General features: G+C 16.5%; 1 long non-coding RNA gene across 3 annotated transcripts; it reads right to left on the bottom strand.

The window, feature by feature from the left end:
- Window positions 1-1,393: 1,393 nt before the first annotated feature.
- Window positions 1,394-23,462, bottom strand: LOC126892582 (uncharacterized). Of its 3 annotated transcripts, none has more exons than XR_007700915.1 (3): window positions 23,313-23,462; window positions 6,973-7,136; window positions 1,394-1,515 (listed from the first exon to the last, which is right to left on the bottom strand). It is a non-coding gene; the product is annotated as an uncharacterized LOC126892582 (long non-coding RNA). The 3 variants fall into 3 exon arrangements; XR_007700913.1 differs by lacking the exon at window positions 23,313-23,462 and adding an exon at window positions 15,219-15,368; XR_007700914.1 differs by lacking the exon at window positions 23,313-23,462 and adding an exon at window positions 9,322-9,471.
- Window positions 23,463-23,885: the final 423 nt, after the last annotated feature.

The raw sequence follows: 23,885 nt of genomic DNA, 5'->3' as shown, positions 1-23,885 counted from the left end.
AAATTTAGAGTGATTTAACAACAAAAAACCCATTTTTTGTACTATTTTTTACATTTTTTAATTTATTTTGTGCAGTGTTTATTGAGATATAGTTACATTTTAGGAAATATATTGATAAAGTATTAGCAAGGAATCTACCTGCCAAATTTCAAAATTTTCGGATCAAATTTAGAGTGATTTAACAACAAAAAACCCATTTTTTGTACTATTTTTTACATTATTTAATTTATTCTGTGCAGTGTTTATTGAGATATAGTTACATTTTAGGAAATATATTGATAAAGTATTAGCAAGGAATCTACCTGCCAAATTTCAAAATTTTCGGATCAAATTTAGAGTGATTTAACAACAAAAAACCCATTTTTTGTACTATTTTTTACATTATTTAATTTATTCTGTGCAGTGTTTGTTGAGATATAGTTACATTTTATTAAATATATTGATAATGTATTAGCAAGTAATCTACCTGCCAAATTTCAAAATTTTCGGATCAAATTTAGAGTGATTTAACAACAAAAAAATAATAAAAAAAAGTAATAAAAAAAGTAATAAAAAAAAGTAATAAAAAAAAAGTAATAAAAAAAAAGTAATAAAAAAAAGTAATAAAAAAAGTAATAAAAAAAAAGTAACAAAAAAAAAGTAATAAAAAAAAGTAATAAAAAAAAGTAATAAAAAAAAGTAATAAAAAAAAGTAATAAAAAAAAAAGTAATAAAAAAAAGTAATAAAAAAAAGTAATAAAAAAAAAGTAATAAAAAAAAAGTAATAAAAAAAAAGTACTAAAAAAAAGTGATAAAAAAAAAGTAACAAAAAAAAAGTAATAAAAAAAAGTAATAAAAAAAAGTAATAAAAAAAAGTAATAAAAAAAAAGTAATAAAAAAAAGTAATAAAAAAAAAGTAATAAAAAAAAAAGTAATAAAAAAAAAGTAATAAAAAAAAAGTACTAAAAAAAAGTGATAAAAAAAAAGTAATAAAAAAAAAGTGATAAAAAAAAAGTAATAAAAAAAAGTAATAAAAAAAAAGTAATAAAAAAAAAGTAATAAAAAAAAAGTACTAAAAAAAAAGTAATAAAAAAAAGTAATAAAAAAAAGTAATAAAAAAAAGTAATAAAAAAAAAGTAATAAAAAAAAAGTAATAAAAAAAAAGTAATAAAAAAAAGTAATAAAAAAAAAGTAATAAAAAAAAAGTAATAAAAAAAAATAATAAAAAAAAAGTAATAAAAAAAAGTAATAAAAAAAAAGTAATAAAAAAAAGTAATAAAAAAAAGTAATAAAAAAAGTAATAAAAAAAAAGTAATAAAAAAAAAGTAATAAAAAAAAGTAATAAAAAAAAGTAATAAAAAAAAAGTAATAAAAAAAAGTAATAAAAAAAAGTAATAAAAAAAGTGTAATAAAAAAAAGTAATAAAAAAAAATTAATAAAAAAAAAGTAATAAAAGAAAAGTAATAAAAAAAAAGGAATAAAAAAAAGTAATAGAAAAAAAGTAATAAAAAAAGCAAGTATTATCAAGGAATCTACCTGCCAAATTTCAAAATTTTCGGATCAAATTTAGAGTGATTTAACAACAAAAAACCCATTTTTTGTACTATTTTTTACATTATTTAATTTATTATGTGCAGTATTTATTGAGATATAGTTAAATTTTAGGTAATATATTGATAAAGTATTAGCAAGGAATCTACCAGCCAAATTTCAAAATTTTCGGATCAAATTTAGAGTGATTTAACAACAAAAAACCCATTTTTTGTACTATTTTTTACATTATTTAATTTATTCTGTGCAGTGTTTATTGAGATATAGTTACACTTTAGGAAATATATTGATAAAGTATTAGCAAGGAATCTACCTGCCAAATTTCAAACTTTTCGGATCAAATTTAGAGTGATTTAACAACAAAAAACCCATTTTTTGTACTATTTTTTACATTATTTAATTTATTCTGTGCAGTGTTTATTGAGATATAGTTACATTTTAGGAAATATATTGATAAAGTATTAGCAAGGAATCTACCTGCCAAATTTCAAAATTTTCGGATCAAATTTAGATTGATTTAACAACAAAAAACCCATTTTTTGTACTATTTTTTACATTATTTAATTTATTCTGTGCAGTGTTCATTGAGATATAGTTACATTTTAGGAAATATATTGATAAAGTATTAGCAAGGAATCTACCTGCCAAATTTCAAAATTTTCGGATCCAATTTAGAGTGATTTAACAACAAAAAACCCATGGTTTGTACTATTTTTTACATTATTTAATTTATTCTGTGCAGTGTTTATTGAGATATAGTTACATTTTAGGAAATATATTGATAAAGTATTAGCAAGGAATCTACCTGCCAAATTTCAAAATTTTCGGATCAAATTTAGAGTGATTTAACAACAAAAAACCCATTTTTTGTACTATTTTTTACATTATTTAATTTATTCTGTGCAGTGTTTATTGAGATATAGTTACATTTTAGGAAATATATTGATAAAGTATTAGCAAGGAATCTACCTGCCAAATTTCAAAATTTTCGGATCAAATTTAGAGTGATTTAACAACAAAAAACCCATTTTTTGTACTATTTTTTACATTATTTAATTTATTCTGTGCAGTGTTTGTTGAGATATAGTTACATTTTATTAAATATATTGATAAAGTATTAGCAAGTAATCTACCTGCCAAATTTCAAAAGTTTCGGATCAAATTTAGAGTGATTTAACAACAAAAAAATAATAAAAAAAAGTAATAAAAAAAAGTAATAAAAAAAAGTAATAAAAAAAAAGTAATAAAAAAAAAGTAATAAAAAAAAGTAATAAAAAAAAGTAATAAAAAAAGGTAATAAAAAAAGTAATAAAAAAAAAGTAACAAAAAAAAATAATAAAAAAAAGTAATAAAAAAAAGTAATAAAAAAAAGTAATAAAAAAAAAGTAATAAAAAAAAAATAAAAAAAAGTAATAAAAAAAAAATAATAAAAAAAAGTAATAAAAAAAAAGTAATAAAAAAAAATAATAAAAAAAAAAGTAATAAAAAAAAAGTAATAAAAAAAAGTAATAAAAAAAAGTAATAAAAAAAAAGTAATAAAAAAAAAAGTAATAAAAAAAAGTAATAAAAAAAAGTAATAAAAAAAGTAATAAAAAAAAGTAATAAAAAAAAAGGAATAAAAAAAAGTAATAAAAAAAAAGTAACAAAAAAAAAGTAATAAAAAAAGTAATAAAAAAAAAAAGTAATAAAAAAGTAATTAAAAAAAAAGTAATAAAAAAAAGTAATAAAAAAAAGTAATAAAAAAAAGTAATAAAAAAAAGTAATAAAAAAAAGTAATAAAAAAAAGTAGTAAAAAAAAGTAATAAAAAAAAGTAATAAAAAAAGTAATAAAAAAATAATAAAAAAAAGTAATAAAAAAAAAGTAATAAAAAAAAGTAATAAAAAAAAAGTAATAAAAAAAAGTAATAAAAAAAAAGAATAAAAAAAAGTAATAAAAAAAAAGTAATAAAAAAGAAGTAATAAAAAAAATAATAAAAAAAAAAGTAATAAAAAAAAGTAGCAAAAAAAAAAGGAATACAAAAAAGTAATAAAAAAAAAGTAATAAAAAAAAGTAATAAAAAAAAAGTACTAAAAAAAAAATAATAAAAAAAAAGTAATAAAAAAAAGTAATAAAAAAAAGTAGTAAAAAAAAGTAGTAAAAAAAAGTAATAAAAAAAGTAATAAAAAAAGTAATAAAAAAAAGTAATAAAAAAAAGTAATAAAAAAAGTAATAAAAAAAAGTAATAAAAAAAAAGTAAAAAAAAATAATAAAAAAAAGTAATAAAAAAAAAAGTAATAAAAAAAAGTACTAAAAAAAGTAATAAAAAAAAGTAATAAAAAAAAGTAATAAAAAAAAGTAATAAAAAAAAGTAATAAAAAAAAAGTAATAAAAAAGAGTAATAAAAAAAAGTAATAAAAAAGTAATAAAAAAAAGTAATAAAAAAAAAGTAATAAAAAAAGTAATAAAAAAAGTAATAAAAAAAGTAATAAAAAAAAGTAATAAAAAAAGTAATAAAAAAAAGTAATAAAAAAAAAAGTAAAAAAAAATAATAAAAAAAAGTAATAAAAAAAAAGTAATAAAAAAAAAGTACTAAAAAAAGTACTAAAAAAAAGTAATAAAAAAAAGTAATAAAAAAAAGTAATAAAAAAAAGTAATAAAAAAAAAGTAATAAAAAAAGTAATAAAAAAAAGTAATAAAAAAGTAATAAAAAAAAGTAATAAAAAAAAGTAATAAAAAAAAGTAATAAAAAAAAGTAATAAAAAAAAAGTAATAAAAAAAAAGTAATAAAAAAAAGTAATAAAAAAAAAAGTAATAAAAAAAAGTAATGAAAAAAGTAATAAAAAAAAGTAATAAAAAAAAGTAATAAAAAAAAGTAATAAAAAAAAGTAATAAAAAAAAGTAATAAAAAAAAAGCAATAAAAAAAAGTAATAAAAAAAAGTAATAAAAAAAAGTAATAAAAAAAGTAATAAAAAAAAGTAATAAAAAAAAGTAATAAAAAAAAGTAATAAAAAAAAGTAATAAAAAAAAGTAGTAAAAAAAAGTAATAAAAAAAAGTAATAAAAAAAAGTAATAAAAAAAAAAGTAATAAAAAAAGTAATAAAAAAAAAGTAATAAAAAAAAGTAATAAAAAAAAGTAATAAAAAAAAGTAATAAAAAAAGTAATAAAAAAAAAGTAATAAAAAAAAGTAATAAAAAAAAGTAATAAAAAAGTAATAAAAAAAAGTAATAAAAAAAAAGTAATAAAAGAAAGTAATAAAAAGAAGTAACAAAAAAAGTAATAAAAAAAAGTAATAAAAAAAGTACTAAAAAAAGTAATAAAAAAAAGTAATAAAAAAAAGTAATAAAAAAAAGTAATAAAAAAAAGGAATAAAAAAAGTAATAAAAAAACAGTAATAAAAAAAAGTAATAAAAAAAAGTAATAAAAAAGTAATAAAAAAAAGTAATAAAAAAAAAGTAATAAAAGAAAGTAATAAAAAAAAAGTAATAAAAAAAAGTAATAAAAAAAGTAATAAAAAAAAGTAATAAAAAAAAAGTAATAAAAAAAAGTAATAAAAAAAAAGTAATAAAAAAAAAAGTAATAAAAAAAAGTAATAAAAAAAAAGTAATAAAAAAAAGTAATAAAAAAAAATAATAAAAAAAAAGTAATAAAAAAAGTAATAAAAAAAAGTAATAAAAAAAGTAATAAAAAAAAGTAATAAAAAAAAGTAATAAAAAAAAAGTAATAAAAAAAAAGTAATAAAAAAAAGTAATAAAAAAAGTAGTAAAAAAAGTAATAAAAAAAAGTAATAAAAAAAAGTAATAAAAAAAAAGTAATAAAAAAAAGTAATAAAAAAAAAGTAATAAAAAAAAAGTAATAAAAAAAAGTAATATAAAAAAGTAATAAAAAAAAGTAATAAAAAAAAGTAATAAAAAAAAAGTAATAAAAAAAAGTAATAAAAAAAAGTAATAAAAAAAAAATAAAAAAAAAGTAATAAAAAAAAATAATAAAAAAAAGTAATAAAAAAAAAGTAATAAAAAAAAGTAATAAAAAAAAATAATAAAAAAAAAAGTAATAAAAAAAAGTAGTAAAAAAAAGTAATAAAAAAAGTAATAAAAAAAGTAATAAAAAAAAGTAATAAAAAAAAGTAATAAAAAAAGTAATAAAAAAAAGTAATAAAAAAAAAGTAAAAAAAAAATAATAAAAAAAAGTAATAAAAAAAAAGTAATAAAAAAAAAGTACTAAAAAAAGTAATAAAAAAAAGTAATAAAAAAAAGTAATAAAAAAAAGTAATAAAAAAAAGTAATAAAAAAAAGTAATAAAAAAGAGTAATAAAAAAAAGTAATAAAAAAGTAATAAAAAAAAGTAATAAAAAGAAAGTAATAAAAAAAGTAAAAAAAAAAAGTAATAAAAAAAAGTAATAAAAAAAAGTAATAAAAAAAGTAATAAAAAAAAGTAATAAAAAAAAAGTAAAAAAAAATAATAAAAAAAAGTAATAAAAAAAAAAGTAATAAAAAAAAGTACTAAAAAAAGTACTAAAAAAAAGTAATAAAAAAAAGTAATAAAAAAAAGTAATAAAAAAAAGTAATAAAAAAAAAGTAATAAAAAAGTAATAAAAAAAAGTAATAAAAAAAAGTAATAAAAGAAAGTAATAAAAAAAAGTAATAAAAAAAAGTAATAAAAAAAAAGTAATAAAAAAAAAGTAATAAAAAAAAGTAATAAAAAAAAAGTAATAAAAAAAAGTAATGAAAAAAAGTAATAAAAAAAAGTAATAAAAAAAAGTAATAAAAAAAAGTAATAAAAAAAAAGTAATAAAAAAAAGTAATAAAAAAAAGTAATAAAAAAAAGTAATAAAAAAAAAGTAATAAAAAAAAGTAATAAAAAAAAGTAATAAAAAAAGGTAATAAAAAAAAGTAACAAAAAAAAAGTAATAAAAAAAAGTAATAAAAAGAAAGTAATAAAAAAAAGTAATAAAAAAAAAAGTAATAAAAAAAAAATAAAAAAAAGTAATAAAAAAAAAATAATAAAAAAAAGTAATAAAAAAAAGTAATAAAAAAAAGTAATAAAAAAAGAGTAATAAAAAAAAGTAATAAAAAAAGTAATAAAAAAAAAGGAATAAAAAAAAAGTAATAAAAAAAAGTAATAAAAAAAAAGTAATAAAAAAAATAATAAAAAAAAAGTAATAAAAAAAAGTAATAAAAAAAAAGTAATAAAAAAAAAGTAATAAAAAAAAGTAATAAAAAAAGTAATAAAAAAAAGTAATAAAAAAAAAGTAATAAAAAAAAGTAATAAAAAAAAGTAATAAAAAAAAAGTAATAAAAAAAAGTAATAAAAAAAAGTAATAAAAAAAGAGTAATAAAAAAAAGTAATAAAAAAAAATTAATAAAAAAAAAGTAATAAAAGAAAAGTAATAAAAAAAAGGAATAAAAAAAAAGTAATAGAAAAAAAGTAATAAAAAAAAGCAAGTATTATCAAGGAATCTACCTGCCAAATTTCAAAATTTTCGGATCAAATTTAGAGTGATTTAACAACAAAAAACCCATTTTTTGTACTATTTTTTACATTATTTAATTTATTCTGTGCAGTGTTTATTGAGATATAGTTACATTTTAGGAAATATATTGATAAAGTGTTAGCAAGGAATCTACCTGCCAAATTTCAAAATTTTCGGATGAAATTTAGAGTGATTTAACAACAAAAAACCCATTTTTTGTACTATTTTTTACATTATTTAATTTATTATGTGCAGTATTTATTGAGATATAGTTAAATTTTAGGTAATATATTAATAAAGTATTAGCAAGGAATCTACCAGCCAAATTTCAAAATTTTCGGATCAAATTTAGAGTGATTTAACAACAAAAAACCCATTTTTTGTACTATTTTTTACATTATTTAATTTATTCTGTGCAGTGTTTATTGAGATATAGTTACACTTTAGGAAATATATTGATAAAGTATTAGCAAGGAATCTACCTGCCAAATTTCAAACTTTTCGGATCAAATTTAGAGTGATTTAACAACAAAAAACCCATTTTTTGTACTATTTTTTACATTATTTAATTTATTCTGTGCAGTGTTTATTGAGATATAGTTACATTTTAGGAAATATATTGATAAAGTATTAGCAAGGAATCTACCTGCCAAATTTCAAAATTTTCGGATCAAATTTAGATTGATTTAACAACAAAAAACCCATTTTTTGTACTATTTTTTACATTATTTAATTTATTCTGTGCAGTGTTTATTGAGATATAGTTACATTTTAGGAAATATATTGATACAGTATTAGCAAGGAATCTACCAGCCAAATTTCAAAATTTTCGGATCAAATTTAGAGTGATTTAACAACAAAAAACCCATTTTTTGTACTATTTTTTACATTTTTTAATTTATTTTGTGCAGTGTTTATTGAGATATAGTTACATTTTAGGAAATATATTGATAAAGTATTAGCAAGGAATCTACCTGCCAAATTTCAAAATTTTCGGATCAAATTTAGAGTGATTTAACAACAAAAAACCCATTTTTTGTACTATTTTTTACATTATTTAATTTATTCTGTGCAGTGTTTATTGAGATATAGTTACATTTTAGGAAATATATTGATAAAGTATTAGCAAGGAATCTACCTGCCAAATTTCAAAATTTTCGGATCAAATTTAGAGTGATTTAACAACAAAAAACCCATTTTTTGTACTATTTTTTACATTATTTAATTTATTCTGTGCAGTGTTTGTTGAGATATAGTTACATTTTATTAAATATATTGATAATGTATTAGCAAGTAATCTACCTGCCAAATTTCAAAATTTTCGGATCAAATTTAGAGTGATTTAACAACAAAAAAATAATAAAAAAAAGTAATAAAAAAAGTAATAAAAAAAAGTAATAAAAAAAAAGTAATAAAAAAAAAAGTAATAAAAAAAAGTAATAAAAAAAGTAATAAAAAAAAAGTAACAAAAAAAAAGTAATAAAAAAAAGTAATAAAAAAAAGTAATAAAAAAAAGTAATAAAAAAAGTAATAAAAAAAAAAGTAATAAAAAAAAGTAATAAAAAAAAAGTAATAAAAAAAAAGTAATAAAAAAAAAGTAATAAAAAAAAAGTACTAAAAAAAAGTGATAAAAAAAAAGTAACAAAAAAAAAGTAATAAAAAAAAGTAATAAAAAAAAGTAATAAAAAAAAAAGTAATAAAAAAAAGTAATAAAAAAAAGTAATAAAAAAAAAAGTAATAAAAAAAAAGTAATAAAAAAAAAGTACTAAAAAAAAGTGATAAAAAAAAAGTAATAAATAAAAAGTGATAAAAAAAAAGTAATAAAAAAAAGTAATAAAAAAAAAGTAATAAAAAAAAAGTAATAAAAAAAAAGTACTAAAAAAAAAGTAATAAAAAAAAGTAATAAAAAAAAGTAATAAAAAAAAGTAATAAAAAAAAAGTAATAAAAAAAAAGTAATAAAAAAAAAGTAATAAAAAAAAGTAATAAAAAAAAAGTAATAAAAAAAAAGTAATAAAAAAAAATAATAAAAAAAAAGTAATAAAAAAAAGTAATAAAAAAAAAGTAATAAAAAAAAGTAATAAAAAAAAGTAATAAAAAAAGTAATAAAAAAAAAGTAATAAAAAAAAAGTAATAAAAAAAAGTAATAAAAAAAAGTAATAAAAAAAAAGTAATAAAAAAAAGTAATAAAAAAAAGTAATAAAAAAAGTGTAATAAAAAAAAGTAATAAAAAAAAATTAATAAAAAAAAAGTAATAAAAGAAAAGTAATAAAAAAAAAGGAATAAAAAAAAGTAATAGAAAAAAAGTAATAAAAAAAGCAAGTATTATCAAGGAATCTACCTGCCAAATTTCAAAATTTTCGGATCAAATTTAGAGTGATTTAACAACAAAAAACCCATTTTTTGTACTATTTTTTACATTATTTAATTTATTATGTGCAGTATTTATTGAGATATAGTTAAATTTTAGGTAATATATTGATAAAGTATTAGCAAGGAATCTACCAGCCAAATTTCAAAATTTTCGGATCAAATTTAGAGTGATTTAACAACAAAAAACCCATTTTTTGTACTATTTTTTACATTATTTAATTTATTCTGTGCAGTGTTTATTGAGATATAGTTACACTTTAGGAAATATATTGATAAAGTATTAGCAAGGAATCTACCTGCCAAATTTCAAACTTTTCGGATCAAATTTAGAGTGATTTAACAACAAAAAACCCATTTTTTGTACTATTTTTTACATTATTTAATTTATTCTGTGCAGTGTTTATTGAGATATAGTTACATTTTAGGAAATAGATTGATAAAGTATTAGCAAGGAATCTACCTGCCAAATTTCAAAATTTTCGGATCAAATTTAGATTGATTTAACAACAAAAAACCCATTTTTTGTACTATTTTTTACATTATTTAATTTATTCTGTGCAGTGTTTATTGAGATATAGTTACATTTTAGGAAATATATTGATACAGTATTAGCAAGGAATCTACCAGCCAAATTTCAAAATTTTCGGATCAAATTTAGAGTGATTTAACAACAAAAAACCCATTTTTTGTACTATTTTTTACATTTTTTAATTTATTTTGTGCAGTGTTTATTGAGATATAGTTACATTTTAGGAAATATATTGATAAAGTATTAGCAAGGAATCTACCTGACAAATTTCAAAATTTTCGGATCAAATTTAGAGTGATTTAACAACAAAAAACCCATGGTTTGTACTATTTTTTACATTATTTAATTTATTCTGTGCAGTGTTTATTGAGATATAGTTACATTTTAGGAAATATATTGATAAAGTATTAGCAAGGAATCTACCTGCCAAATTTCAAAATTTTCGGATCAAATTTAGAGTGATTTAACAACAAAAAACCCATTTTTTGTACTATTTTTTACATTATTTAATTTATTCTGTGCAGTGTTTATTGAGATATAGTTACATTTTAGGAAATATATTGATAAAGTATTAGCAAGGAATCTACCTGCCAAATTTCAAAATTTTCGGATCAAATTTAGAGTGATTTAACAACAAAAAACCCATTTTTTGTACTATTTTTTACATTATTTAATTTATTCTGTGCAGTGTTTGTTGAGATATAGTTACATTTTATTAAATATATTGATAAAGTATTAGCAAGTAATCTACCTGCCAAATTTCAAAATTTTCGGATCAAATTTAGAGTGATTTAACAACAAAAAAATAATAAAAAAAAGTAATACAAAAAGTAATAAAAAAAAGTAATAAAAAAAAAGTAATAAAAAAAAAGTAATAAAAACAAGTAATAAAAAAAGTAATAAAAAAAAAGTAATAAAAAAAAAGTAATAAAAAAAAAGTAATAAAAAAAGAGTAATAAAAAAAGGTAATAAAAAAAGTAATAAAAAAAAATAACAAAAAAAAAGTAATAAAAAAAAGTAATAAAAAAAAGTAATAAAAAAAAGTAATAAAAAAAAGTAATAAAAAAAAAGTAATAAAAAAAAGTAATAAAAAAAAAGTAATAAAAAAAAAAGTAATAAAAAAAAAGTAATAAAAAAAAAGTACTAAAAAAAAGTGATAAAAAAAAGTAATAAAAAAAAAGTGATAAAAAAAAAGTAATAAAAAAAAGTAATAAAAAAAAAGTAATAAAAAAAAAGTAATAAAAAAAAAAGTACCAAAAAAAAAGTAATAAAAAAAAAGTAATAAAAAAAAGTAATAAAAAAAAAGTAATAAAAAAAGTAATAAAAAAAAAGTAATAAAAAAAAAGTAATAAAAAAAAATAATAAAAAAAAGTAATAAAAAAAAGTAATAAAAAAAAAGTAATAAAAAAAAAGTAATAAAAAAAAGTAATAAAAAAAGTAATAAAAAAAAAGTAATAAAAAAAAAGTAATAAAAAAAAGTAATAAAAAAAAAGTAATAAAAAAAAGTAAAAAAAAAGTAATAAAAAAAGAGTAATAAAAAAAAGTAATAAAAAAAAATTAATAAAAAAAAAGTAATAAAAGAAAAGTAATAAAAAAAAAGGAATAAAAAAAAAGTAATAGAAAAAAAGTAATAAAACAAAGCAAGTATTATCAAGGAATCTACCTGCCAAATTTCAAAATTTTCGGATCAAATTTAGAGTGATTTAACAACAAAAAACCCATTTTTTGTACTATTTTTTACATTATTTAATTTATTCTGTGCAGTGTTTATTGAGATATAGTTACATTTTAGGAAATATATTGATAAAGTATTAGCAAGGAATCTACCTGCCAAATTTCAAAATTTTCGGATCAAATTTAGAGTGTCTTAACAACAAAAAACCCATTTTTTGTACTATTTTTTACATTATTTAATTTATTCCGTGCAGTGTTTATTGAGATATAGTTACATTTTAGGAAATATATTGATAAAGTATTAGCAAGGAATCTACCTGCCAAAGTTCAAAATTTTCGGATCAAATTTAGAGTGATTTAACAACAAAAAACCCATTTTTTGTACTATTTTTTACATTATTTAATTTATTCTGTGCGGTGTTTGTTGAGATATAGTTACATTTTATTAAATATATTGATAAAGTATTAGCAAGTAATCTACCTGCCAAATTTCAAAATTTTCGGATCAAATTTAGAGTGATTTAACAACAAAAAAATAATAAAAAAAAGTAATAAAAAAAAGTAATAAAAAAAAGTAATAAAAAAAAAGTAATAAAAAAAAAGTAATAAAAAAAAGTAATAAAAAAAGTAATAAAAAAAAAGTAATAAAAAAAAAGTAATAAAAAAAGGTAATAAAAAAAGTAATAAAAAAAAAGTAACAAAAAAAAAGTAATAAAAAAAAGTAATAAAAAAAAGTAATAAAAAAAAGTAATAAAAAAAAGTAATAAAAAAAAAAGTAATAAAAAAAAGTAATAAAAAAAAAGTAATAAAAAAAAAGTAATAAAAAAAAGTAATAAAAAAAAAGTACTAAAAAAAAGTGATAAAAAAAAAGTAATAAAAAAAAAGTGATAAAAAAAAAGTAATAAAAAAAAGTAATAAAAAAAAAGTAATAAAAAAAAAGTAATAAAAAAAAAGTACTAAAAAAAAAGTAATAAAAAAAAGTAATAAAAAAAAAATAATAAAAAAAAAGTAATAAAAAAAAGTAATAAAAAAAAAGTAATAAAAAAAAAGTAATAAAAAAAAGTAATAAAAAAAAAGTAATAAAAAAAAGTAATAAAAAAAAAGTAATAAAAAAAAAGTAATAAAAAAAAATAATAAAAAAAAAGTAATAAAAAAAAGGTAATAAAAAAAAAGTAACAAAAAAAAGTAATAAAAAAAAGTAATAAAAAAAGTAATAAAAAAAAAATAATAAAAAAAAAGTAATAAAAAAAAGTAATAAAAAAAAGTAATAAAAAAAAAGTAATAAAAAAAAGTAATAAAAAAAAGTAATAAAAAAAGAGTAATAAAAAAAAGTAATAAAAAAAAATTAATAAAAAAAAAGTAATAAAAGAAAAGTAATAAAAAAAAAGGAATAAAAAAAAAGTAATAGAAAAAAAGTAATAAAAAAAAGCAAGTATTATCAAGGAATCTACCTGCCAAATTTCAAAATTTTCGGATCAAATTTAGAGTGATTTAACAACAAAAAACCCATTTTTTGTACTATTTTTTACATTATTTAATTTATTCTGTGCAGTGTTTATTGAGATATAGTTACATTTTAGGAAATATATTGATAAAGTATTAGCAAGGAATCTACCTGCCAAATTTCAAAATTTTCGGATCAAATTTAGATTGATTTAACAACAAAAAACCCATTTTTTGTACTATTTTTTACATTATTTAATTTATTCTGTGCAGTGTTTATTGAGATATAGTTACATTTTAGGAAATATATTGATACAGTATTAGCAAGGAATCTACCAGCCAAATTTCAAAATTTTCGGATCAAATTTAGAGTGATTTAACAACAAAAAACCCATTTTTTGTACTATTTTTTACATTTTTTAATTTATTTTGTGCAGTGTTTATTGAGATATAGTTACATTTTAGGAAATATATTGATAAAGTATTAGCAAGGAATCTACCTGACAAATTTCAAAATTTTCGGATCAAATTTAGAGTGATTTAACAACAAAAAACCCATGGTTTGTACTATTTTTTACATTATTTAATTTATTCTGTGCAGTGTTTATTGAGATATAGTTACATTTTAGGAAATATATTGATAAAGTATTAGCAAGGAATCTACCTGCCAAATTTCAAAATTTTCGGATCAAATTTAGAGTGATTTAACAACAAAAAACCCATTTTTTGTACTATTTTTTACATTATTTAATTTATTCTGTGCAGTGTTTATTGAGATATAGTTACATTTTAGGAAATATATTGATAAAGTATTAGCAAGGAATCTACCTGCCAAATTTCAAAATTTTCGGATCAAATTTAGAGTGATTTAACAACAAAAAACCCATTTTTTGTACTATTTTTTACATTATTTAATTTATTCTGTGCAGTGTTTGTTGAGATATAGTTACATTTTATTAAATATATTGATAAAGTATTAGCAAGTAATCTACCTGCCAAATTTCAAAATTTTCGGATCAAATTTAGAGTGATTTAACAACAAAAAAATAATAAAAAAAAGTAATACAAAAAGTAATAAAAAAAAGTAATAAAAAAAAAGTAATAAAAAAAAAGTAATAAAAACAAGTAATAAAAAAAGTAATAAAAAAAAAGTAATAAAAAAAAAGTAATAAAAAAAAGTAATAAAAAAAAAGTAATAAAAAAAGGTAATAAAAAAAGTAATAAAAAAAAGTAACAAAAAAAAAGTAATAAAAAAAAGTAATAAAAAAAAAGTGATAAAAAAAAAGTAATAAAAAAAAGTAATAAAAAAAAAGTAATAAAAAAAAGTAATAAAAAAAGTAATAAAAAAAAAGTAATAAAAAAAAAGTAATAAAAAAAAGTAATAAAAAAAAAGTAATAAAAAAAAGTAAAAAAAAAGTAATAAAAAAAGAGTAATAAAAAAAAGTAATAAAAAAAAATTAATAAAAAAAAAGTAATAAAAGAAAAGTAATAAAAAAAAAGGAATAAAAAAAAAGTAATAGAAAAAAAGTAATAAAAAAAAGCAAGTATTATCAAGGAATCTACCTGCCAAATTTCAAAATTTTCGGATCAAATTTAGAGTGATTTAACAACAAAAAACCCATTTTTTGTACTATTTTTTACATTATTTAATTTATTCTGTGCAGTGTTTATTGAGATATAGTTACATTTTAGGAAATATATTGATAAAGTATTAGCAAGGAATCTACCTGCCAAATTTCAAAATTTTCGGATCAAATTTAGAGTGACTTAACAACAAAAAACCCATTTTTTGTACTATTTTTTACATTATTTAATTTATTCCGTGCAGTGTTTATTGAGATATAGTTACATTTTAGGAAATATATTGATAAAGTATTAGCAAGGAATCTACCTGCCAAAGTTCAAAATTTTCGGATCAAATTTAGAGTGATTTAACAACAAAAAACCCATTTTTTGTACTATTTTTTACATTATTTAATTTATTCTGTGCACTGTTTATTGAGATATAGTTACATTTTAGGAAATATATTGATAAAGTATTAGCAAGGAATATACCTGCCAAATTTCAAAATTTTCGGATCAAATTTAGAGTGATTTAACAACAAAAAACCCATTTTTTGTACTATTTTTTACATTATTTAATTTATTCTGTGCAGTGTTTGTTGAGATATAGTTACATTTTATTAAATATATTGATAATGTATTAGCAAGTAATCTACCTGCCAAATTTCAAAATTTTCGGATCAAATTTAGAGTGATTTAACAACAAAAAACCCATTTTTTGTACTATTTTTTACATTATTTAATTTATTATGTGCAGTATTTATTGAGATATAGTTAAATTTTAGGTAATATATTGATAAAGTATTAGCAAGGAATCTACCAGCCAAATTTCAAAATTTTCGGATCAAATTTAGAGTGATTTAACAACAAAAAACCCATTTTTTGTACTATTTTTTACATTATTTAATTTATTCTGTGCAGTGTTTATTGAGATATAGTTACACTTTAGGAAATATATTGATAAAGTATTAGCAAGGAATCTACCTGCCAAATTTCAAACTTTTCGGATCAAATTTAGAGTGATTTAACAACAAAAAACCCATTTTTTGTACTATTTTTTTCATTATTTAATTTATTCTGTGCAGTGTTTATTGAGATATAGTTACATTTTAGGAAATATATTGATAAAGTATTAGCAAGGAATCTACCTGCCAAATTTCAAAATTTTCGGATCAAATTTAGATTGATTTAACAACAAAAAACCCATTTTTTGTACTATTTTTTACATTATTTAATTTATTCTGTGCAGTGTTTATTGAGATATAGTTACATTTTAGGAAATATATTGATACAGTATTAGCAAGGAATCTACCAGCCAAATTTCAAAATTTTCGGATCAAATTTAGAGTGATTTAACAACAAAAAACCCATTTTTTGTACTATTTTTTACATTTTTTAATTTATTTTGTGCAGTGTTTATTGAGATATAGTTACATTTTAGGAAATATATTGATAAAGTATTAGCAAGGAATCTACCTGACAAATTTCAAAATTTTCGGATCAAATTTAGAGTGATTTAACAACAAAAAACCCATGGTTTGTACTATTTTTTACATTATTTAATTTATTCTGTGCAGTGTTTATTGAGATATAGTTACATTTTAGGAAATATATTGATAAAGTATTAGCAAGGAATCTACCTGCCAAATTTCAAAATTTTCGGATCAAATTTAGAGTGATTTAACAACAAAAAACCCATTTTTTGTACTATTTTTTACATTATTTAATTTATTCTGTGCAGTGTTTATTGAGATATAGTTACATTTTAGGAAATATATTGATAAAGTATTAGCAAGGAATCTACCTGCCAAATTTCAAAATTTTCGGATCAAATTTAGAGTGATTTAACAACAAAAAACCCATTTTTTGTACTATTTTTTACATTATTTAATTTATTCTGTGCAGTGTTTGTTGAGATATAGTTATATTTTATTAAATATATTGATAAAGTATTAGCAAGTAATCTACCTGCCAAATTTCAAAATTTTCGGATCAAATTTAGAGTGATTTAACAACAAAAAAATAATAAAAAAAAGTAATACAAAAAGTAATAAAAAAAAGTAATAAAAAAAAAGTAATAAAAAAAAAGTAATAAAAACAAGTAATAAAAAAAGTAATAAAAAAAAAGTAATAAAAAAAAAGTAATAAAAAAAGGTAATAAAAAAAGTAATAAAAAAAAAGTAACAAAAAAAAAGTAATAAAAAAAAGTAATAAAAAAAAGTAATAAAAAAAAGTAATAAAAAAAAGTAATAAAAAAAAAAGTAATAAAAAAAAGTAATAAAAAAAAAGTAATAAAAAAAAAGTAATAAAAAAAGTAATAAAAAAAAAGTAATAAAAAAAAATTAATAAAAAAAAGTAATAAAAAAAAAGTAATAAAAAAAAGTAAAAAAAAAGTAATAAAAAAAGAGTAATAAAAAAAAGTAATAAAAAAAAATTAATAAAAAAAAAGTAATAAAAGAAAAGTAATAAAAAAAAAGGAATAAAAAAAAAGTAATAGAAAAAAAGTAATAAAAAAAAGCAAGTATTATCAAGGAATCTACCTGCCAAATTTCAAAATTTTCGGATCAAATTTAGAGTGATTTAACAACAAAAAACCCATTTTTTGTACTATTTTTTACATTATTTAATTTATTCTGTGCAGTGTTTATTGAGATATAGTTACATTTTAGGAAATATATTGATAAAGTATTAGCAAGGAATCTACCTGCCAAATTTCAAAATTTTCGGATCAAATTTAGAGTGACTTAACAACAAAAAACCCATTTTTTGTACTATTTTTTACATTATTTAATTTATTCCGTGCAGTGTTTATTGAGATATAGTTACATTTTAGGAAATATATTGATAAAGTATTAGCAAGGAATCTACCTGCCAAAGTTCAAAATTTTCGGATCAAATTTAGAGTGATTTAACAACAAAAAACCCATTTTTTGTACTATTTTTTACATTATTTAATTTATTCTGTGCACTGTTTATTGAGATATAGTTACATTTTAGGAAATATATTGATAAAGTATTAGCAAGGAATATACCTGCCAAATTTCAAAATTTTCGGATCAAATTTAGAGTGATTTAACAACAAAAAACCCATTTTTTGTACTATTTTTTACATTATTTAATTTATTCTGTGCAGTGTTTGTTGAGATATAGTTACATTTTATTAAATATATTGATAATGTATTAGCAAGTAATCTACCTGCCAAATTTCAAAATTTTCGGATCAAATTTAGAGTGATTTAACAACAAAAAAATAATAAAAAAAAGTAATAAAAAAAGTAAAAAAAAAAGTAATAAAAAAAAAGTAATAAAAAAAAAAGTAATAAAAAAAAGTAATAAAAAAAGTAATAAAAAAAAAGTAACAAAAAAAAAAGTAATAAAAAAAAGTAATAAAAAAAAGTAATAAAAAAAAGTAATAAAAAAAAAAGTAATAAAAAAAAGTAATAAAAAAAAAGTAATAAAAAAAAATAATAAAAAAAAAGTAATAAAAAAAAGTAATAAAAAAAAAGTAATAAAAAAAAAGTAATAAAAAAAAGTAATAAAAAAAGTAATAAAAAAAAGTAATAAAAAAAAAGTAATAAAAAAAAAGTAATAAAAAAAAAAGTACCAAAAAAAAAGTAATAAAAAAAAAGTAATAAAAAAAAGTAATAAAAAAAAAGTAATAAAAAAAGTAATAAAAAAAAAGTAATAAAAAAAAAGTAATAAAAAAAAATAATAAAAAAAAAAGTAATAAAAAAAAGTAATAAAAAAAAAGTAATAAAAAAAAAGTAATAAAAAAAAGTAATAAAAAAAGTAATAAAAAAAAAGTAATAAAAAAAAGTAATAAAAAAAAAGTAATAAAAAAAAGTAAAAAAAAAGTAATAAAAAAAGAGTAATAAAAAAAAGTAATAAAAAAAAATTAATAAAAAAAAAGTAATAAAAGAAAAGTAATAAAAAAAAAGGAATAAAAAAAAAGTAATAGAAAAAAAGTAATAAAAAAAAGCAAGTATTATCAAGGAATCTACCTGCCAAATTTCAAAATTTTCGGATCAAATTTAGAGTGATTTAACAACAAAAAACCCATTTTTTGTACTATTTTTTACATTATTTAATTTATTCTGTGCAGTGTTTATTGAGATATAGTTACATTTTAGGAAATATATTGATAAAGTATTAGCAAGGAATCTACCTGCCAAATTTCAAAATTTTCGGATCAAATTTAGAGTGTCTTAACAACAAAAAACCCATTTTTTGTACTATTTTTTACATTATTTAATTTATTCCGTGCAGTGTTTATTGAGATATAGTTACATTTTAGGAAATATATTGATAAAGTATTAGCAAGGAATCTACCTGCCAAAGTTCAAAATTTTCGGATCAAATTTAGAGTGATTTAACAACAAAAAACCCATTTTTTGTACTATTTTTTACATTATTTAATTTATTCTGTGCGGTGTTTGTTGAGATATAGTTACATTTTATTAAATATATTGATAAAGTATTAGCAAGTAATCTACCTGCCAAATTTCAAAATTTTCGGATCAAATTTAGAGTGATTTAACAACAAAAAAATAATAAAAAAAAGTAATAAAAAAAAGTAATAAAAAAAAGTAATAAAAAAAAAGTAATAAAAAAAAAGTAATAAAAAAAAGTAATAAAAAAAGTAATAAAAAAAAAGTAATAAAAAAAAAGTAATAAAAAAAGGTAATAAAAAAAGTAAAAAAAAAAAAGTAACAAAAAAAAAGTAATAAAAAAAAGTAATAAAAAAAAGTAATAAAAAAAAGTAATAAAAAAAAGTAATAAAAAAAAAAGTAATAAAAAAAAGTAATAAAAAAAAAGTAATAAAAAAAAAGTAATAAAAAAAAGTAATAAAAAAAAAGTACTAAAAAAAAGTGATAAAAAAAAAGTAATAAAAAAAAAGTGATAAAAAAAAAGTAATAAAAAAAAGTAATAAAAAAAAAGTAATAAAAAAAAAGTAATAAAAAAAAAGTACTAAAAAAAAAGTAATAAAAAAAAGTAATAAAAAAAAAATAATAAAAAAAAAGTAATAAAAAAAAGTAATAAAAAAAAAGTAATAAAAAAAAAGTAATAAAAAAAAGTAATAAAAAAAAAGTAATAAAAAAAAGTAATAAAAAAAAAGTAATAAAAAAAAAGTAATAAAAAAAAATAATAAAAAAAAAGTAATAAAAAAAAGTAATAAAAAAAAAGTAACAAAAAAAAGTAATAAAAAAAAGTAATAAAAAAAGTAATAAAAAAAAAATAATAAAAAAAAAGTAATAAAAAAAAGTAATAAAAAAAAGTAATAAAAAAAAAGTAATAAAAAAAAGTAATAAAAAAAGAGTAATAAAAAAAAGTAATAAAAAAAAATTAATAAAAAAAAAGTAATAAAAGAAAAGTAATAAAAAAAAAGGAATAAAAAAAAAGTAATAGAAAAAAAGTAATAAAAAAAAGCAAGTATTATCAAGGAATCTACCTGCCAAATTTCAAAATTTTCGGATCAAATTTAGAGTGATTTAACAACAAAAAACCCATTTTTTGTACTATTTTTTACATTATTTAATTTATTCTGTGCAGTGTTTATTGAGATATAGTTACATTTTAGGAAATATATTGATAAAGTATTAGCAAGGAATCTACCTGCCAAATTTCAAAATTTTCGGATCAAATTTAGATTGATTTAACAACAAAAAACCCATTTTTTGTACTATTTTTTACATTATTTAATTTATTCTGTGCAGTGTTTATTGAGATATAGTTACATTTTAGGAAATATATTGATACAGTATTAGCAAGGAATCTACCAGCCAAATTTCAAAATTTTCGGATCAAATTTAGAGTGATTTAACAACAAAAAACCCATTTTTTGTACTATTTTTTACATTTTTTAATTTATTTTGTGCAGTGTTTATTGAGATATAGTTACATTTTAGGAAATATATTGATAAAGTATTAGCAAGGAATCCACTTGACAAATTTCAAAATTTTCGGATCAAATTTAGAGTGATTTAACAACAAAAAACCCATGGTTTGTACTATTTTTTACATTATTTAATTTATTCTGTGCAGTGTTTATTGAGATATAGTTACATTTTAGGAAATATATTGATAAAGTATTAGCAAGGAATCTACCTGCCAAATTTCAAAATTTTCGGATCAAATTTAGAGTGATTTAACAACAAAAAACCCATTTTTTGTACTATTTTTTACATTATTTAATTTATTCTGTGCAGTGTTTATTGAGATATAGTTACATTTTAGGAAATATATTGATAAAGTATTAGCAAGGAATCTACCTGCCAAATTTCAAAATTTTCGGATCAAATTTAGAGTGATTTAACAACAAAAAACCCATTTTTTGTACTATTTTTTACATTATTTAATTTATTCTGTGCAGTGTTTGTTGAGATATAGTTACATTTTATTAAATATATTGATAAAGTATTAGCAAGTAATCTACCTGCCAAATTTCAAAATTTTCGGATCAAATTTAGAGTGATTTAACAACAAAAAAATAATAAAAAAAAGTAATACAAAAAGTAATAAAAAAAAGTAATAAAAAAAAAGTAATAAAAAAAAAGTAATAAAAACAAGTAATAAAAAAAGTAATAAAAAAAAAGTAATAAAAAAAAAGTAATAAAAAAAAGTAATAAAAAAAAAGTAATAAAAAAAGGTAATAAAAAAAGTAATAAAAAAAAGTAACAAAAAAAAAGTAATAAAAAAAAGTAATAAAAAAAAAGTGATAAAAAAAAAGTAATAAAAAAAAGTAATAAAAAAAAAGTAATAAAAAAAAGTAATAAAAAAAGTAATAAAAAAAAAGTAATAAAAAAAAAGTAATAAAAAAAAGTAATAAAAAAAAAGTAATAAAAAAAAGTAAAAAAAAAGTAATAAAAAAAGAGTAATAAAAAAAAGTAATAAAAAAAAATTAATAAAAAAAAAGTAATAAAAGAAAAGTAATAAAAAAAAAGGAATAAAAAAAAAGTAATAGAAAAAAAGTAATAAAAAAAAGCAAGTATTATCAAGGAATCTACCTGCCAAATTTCAAAATTTTCGGATCAAATTTAGAGTGATTTAACAACAAAAAACCCATTTTTTGTACTACTTTTTACATTATTTAATTTATTCTGTGCAGTGTTTATTGAGATATAGTTACATTTTAGGAAATATATTGATAAAGTATTAGCAAGGAATCTACCTGCCAAATTTCAAAATTTTCGGATCAAATTTAGAGTGACTTAACAACAAAAAACCCATTTTTTGTACTATTTTTTACATTATTTAATTTATTCCGTGCAGTGTTTATTGAGATATAGTTACATTTTAGGAAATATATTGATAAAGTATTAGCAAGGAATCTACCTGCCAAAGTTCAAAATTTTCGGATCAAATTTAGAGTGATTTAACAACAAAAAACCCATTTTTTGTACTATTTTTTACATTATTTAATTTATTCTGTGCACTGTTTATTGAGATATAGTTACATTTTAGGAAATATATTGATAAAGTATTAGCAAGGAATATACCTGCCAAATTTCAAAATTTTCGGATCAAATTTAGAGTGATTTAACAACAAAAAACCCATTTTTTGTACTATTTTTTACATTATTTAATTTATTCTGTGCAGTGTTTGTTGAGATATAGTTACATTTTATTAAATATATTGATAATGTATTAGCAAGTAATCTACCTGCCAAATTTCAAAATTTTCGGATCAAATTTAGAGTGATTTAACAACAAAAAAATAATAAAAAAAAGTAATAAAAAAAGTAATAAAAAAAAGTAATAAAAAAAAAGTAATAAAAAAAAAGTAATAAAAAAAAGTAATAAAAAAAGTAATAAAAAAAAAGTAACAAAAAAAAAGTAATAAAAAAAAGTAATAAAAAAAAGTAATAAAAAAAAGTAATAAAAAAAAGTAATAAAAAAAAAGTAATAAAAAAAAGTAATAAAAAAAAAGTAATAAAAAAAAAGTAATAAAAAAAAAGTAATAAAAAAAAAAGTACTAAAAAAAAGTGATAAAAAAAAAGTAACAAAAAAAAAGTAATAAAAAAAAGTAATAAAAAAAAGTAATAAAAAAAAGTAATAAAAAAAAAAAGTAATAAAAAAAAGTAATAAAAAAAAAGTAATAAAAAAAAAAGTAATAAAAAAAAAGTAATAAAAAAAAAAGTACTAAAAAAAAGTGATAAAAAAAAAGTAATAAAAAAAAAGTGATAAAAAAAAGTAATAAAAAAAAGTAATAAAAAAAAGTAATAAAAAAAAAGTAATAAAAAAAAAGTACTAAAAAAAAAGTAATAAAAAAAAGTAATAAAAAAAAGTAATAAAAAAAAGTAATAAAAAAAAAGTAATAAAAAAAAAGTAATAAAAAAAAAGTAATAAAAAAAAGTAATAAAAAAAAGTAATAAAAAAAAAGTAATAAAAAAAAGTAATAAAAAAAAGTAATAAAAAAAGTAATAAAAAAAAAGTAATAAAAAAAAAGTAATAAATAAAGTAATAAAAAAAGTAATAAAAAAAAAGTAATAAAAAAAAGTAATAAAAGAAAAGTAATAAAAAAAAAGGAATAAAAAAAAGTAATAGAAAAAAAGTAATAAAAAAAGCAAGTATTATCAAGGAATCTACCTGCCAAATTTCAAAATTTTCGGATCAAATTTAGAGTGATTTAACAACAAAAAACCCATTTTTTGTACTATTTTTTACATTATTTAATTTATTCTGTGCAGTGTTTATTGAGATATAGTTAAATTTTAGGAAATATATTGATAAAGTGTTAGCAAGGAATCTACCTGCCAAATTTCAAAATTTTCGGATCAAATTTAGAGTGATTTAACAACAAAAAACCCATTTTTTGTACTATTTTTTACATTATTTAATTTATTATGTGCAGTATTTATTGAGATATAGTTAAATTTTAGGTAATATATTGATAAAGTATTAGCAAGGAATCTACCAGCCAAATTTCAAAATTTTCGGATCAAATTTAGAGTGATTTAACAACAAAAAACCCATTTTTTGTACTATTTTTTACATTATTTAATTCATTCTGTGCAGTGTTTATTGATATATAGTTACACTTTAGGAAATATATTGATAAAGTATTAGCAAGGAATCTACCTGCCAAATTTCAAACTTTTCGGATCAAATTTAGAGTGATTTAACAACAAAAAACCCATTTTTTGTACTATTTTTTACATTATTTAATTTATTCTGTGCAGTGTTTATTGAGATATAGTTACATTTTAGGAAATATATTGATAAAGTATTAGCAAGGAATCTACCTGCCAAATTTCAAAATTTTCGGATCAAATTTAGATTGATTTAACAACAAAAAACCCATTTTTTGTACTATTTTTTACATT

Source organism: Diabrotica virgifera, chromosome 9 (assembly GCF_917563875.1).
Source record: "Diabrotica virgifera virgifera chromosome 9, PGI_DIABVI_V3a".
In the NCBI taxonomy this organism is placed as follows: Eukaryota; Metazoa; Arthropoda; class Insecta; order Coleoptera; family Chrysomelidae; genus Diabrotica; species Diabrotica virgifera.
Note: the sequence above shows the minus strand (reverse complement) of the source record. Positions and strands in the feature narration are given on the sequence as shown.